The following is a 2812-nucleotide window of genomic DNA, read 5'->3' on the forward strand; positions in this document are numbered from 1 at the left end:
CAAGCTGCGGGTTAATTTCAAATTTATATTATACCTCAAAGAAGTTTGACTTGCTCGGGTATCTAACTGATTATTTACATCATTCTGAAATTCCAGATAAACATAATTGGAAAGAAATTGTAAGGTCAAAAATTGTTGGTCTTGAAAATAGCATCTGGAGAGTTCGTATGTCTAATCAAGCAGATTTTGATAGATTCTCTTCGATACACGAATACTTACGACCTGCCTCAGTGTGGCAGTCGGCTAAAACCAGACAACACACTAAGGTATTTACATATGTAGCTAAACTATGGGCTGCTGTTCCACAAACACAGCTTGATATGTGTATTAGATGTGGGAATGTTTATACAGACTTGATACTTCATTGTTGTGTTAGTTGTCCTTATATGTCGAACTTTCGAAATTCTTTCTGGGATTTCCTTACTGATAAATTTCCCCTGAGCCTGCACATTACGTTATTTAATGCAGAAGATGAGCTGCAACTACAATATCTTTTAGGTAAACGGTTACCATTCGTCCTGTATGCAGCATACTTTGTCATGCAGTGTGCATCTATCTTCTGTAAATAAGGTACTGAAACTTGCAACTTATGAGTTGACGAACACTTTGTTGATTGATATTATGTAAGAATTTGTATTCTAATATAGAATTTTTTTTAAAAATATTTATTGATTGTATTCAGATGATTTATTCTTATATCATGTAATCTTCCATGGAAGGAAATAAAGATGATGATGTCTTACAATCTTATATTTTATTAATGGTTATATTTATTTCAAATTTGGAATTTGGCGAAGAAACGGTGGACTATTGGTTTTGAAAGAAAAAAGAAGTTATTGTTGTATGTGTGTGTTGGTCTGTGTCGTTCTTCGCTTAAATTAATATGATTAAGTCGGTTGGGCTCAGCAGGGGTCCACGCTTTCTTTATTTACTGTATTTCTCCCTGTTCGAGTTAGTCCGCCTTTATTTATTTAAGATTATGTTCCAAAAAAAAACAAAAGGTAATTTTTATATTTATTTCCCGCTAAATGGGGATAGATACACGGTACGGGAGCTGTGTAATAGAGACAGAGTGAATTAAGTCGAGAGTATATACGAGTAGTTATTTCTTTGTGTTGTGCTCCTGAGTTTCCCACCTGGGGATATTTCCAAAACTCTTTCACGGGCCCGTTTACTTCGCGTAGCGCCATGTGACGTAGCCCCGTGACTTCATTATCTCGTACTTCCCTCATTGGTGATCCCTGTCCCTGCCTGTTTTTCTCATTTCCTATACCAATTAGGAATGAGAGAATGATGAAAAAAATAAAAAATAAAAATGTTTTCTTTAGGTTTAGGAAGTTATATGACTGGAAGATTTGAGAGTCATAATAACAATTTATGTGTGGGATATTTCTACAAATATTCAGTTTTAGGAAGTTATATGACTGGGAGATTTTTATATTTACTTGTTAATGTTTGAAATTTAAATTGCGATTGAAATTTAAAAAAATGAATATTTTCTTTATATTTTTTTTATATATTTTTTATTATTATTTACCTATCACTATGATCTGTCCACAGGCTTTCATTGTGTCTACAATATAGTCAGTTATTTTATTTAGTGTTTCTTTGTCAAATCTCCCATCTAAGTATAGTAAGTTTTCTTTTCTATATCTGTCGTTCTTACTAATTTTCTCTATAACTCTTAGTCTTCCTACTTTTCTTTTCTCGCACTGAGTGATAACTTGATGTTGGCTAAAAATAGTTTTTTTTTTTACACAGTGAACAATTTGGCGGTACTCGGATCATATGCCGTCGCACTGCAACCTCTCCCGTCAACCATGCAGCATGCATGTATTTGAAGCAGAGAGTTTGTATTTTAAGGGAGCCGAGTTTAACCCAGTGCCCCCATGCTCTTTCCAATTAATATATAGCTTATCTTCTTCTACTTTATTTTTATACTTTTTTGTAGTTATTACCCTTATCCGTTTGTATGTAAGTGTATAGTCTAGTTCCCAGAGCTCTTTATTATCTCTATACATCTGTAGTAGTTCTTTAATATATCTAAATCTTCTAGGTACTTCTAGTTTTTTTACAAATTTTTTATTTTGATAGATGTCTCTTCTGTTTGTCATAAAAACCCAAGCAAATATACATATATCCCTTCCCACTGGTACTCTGGCTCTGTTTGTATTTTTAAAAAAATCTATTTAGAATATTAGCATGCTTAATTAACATTGGATTCGGTATTGCTTAGTCCTCCTTTTTCCCTTGCTTTATATAATGTTTCTTTTGTTACATAATGTATTTTAAAATCCCAAATATAGTTAATGATGGGTTTATCAATTTTTTGCAATGTTGTATTATTAATGTCGTTTGACTTTAGTATATAATTAATATTTGTATATATATATGTTTTGGCCACTTGGGCCCGTTCCATGAGGCAGAGTGGCGTAAGTGCCCAGATGTTCACATATTTGTCTATTTTTTCTCCCATTTCCTTACAGTTTGCTTGCTCTTCTCCTTTTCCGAAATATATACCTAGTGCTTTGATTTTCTCCTAAATCTGATGGGGTGGGGGGTGGTGGTAATCCAGAGTGATTTCCCCTCCAGTTTCCTATTTTAGCATTTGCGTTTTTTCATGGTTGATTTTTGACCCCGAGGCTTTTCCAAATTTTTCAAATTCCTGTATCAAGCACGTATAGAAATTAGGGTATTTTATGAAGTCTGTACAATCATCGGCGTGTTGTAACATCTTTATTTCTTCTTTTATATTTGGAACTTTTATACCTTCAATCCCTGTATTTAGTCTTATTTTTATACTTAGTATTTC

Source organism: Sinohyriopsis cumingii, chromosome 14 (genome assembly GCF_028554795.1).
Source record: "Sinohyriopsis cumingii isolate HCF-2022 chromosome 14, ASM2855479v2, whole genome shotgun sequence".
NCBI lineage: Eukaryota > Metazoa > Mollusca > Bivalvia > Unionida > Unionidae > Sinohyriopsis > Sinohyriopsis cumingii.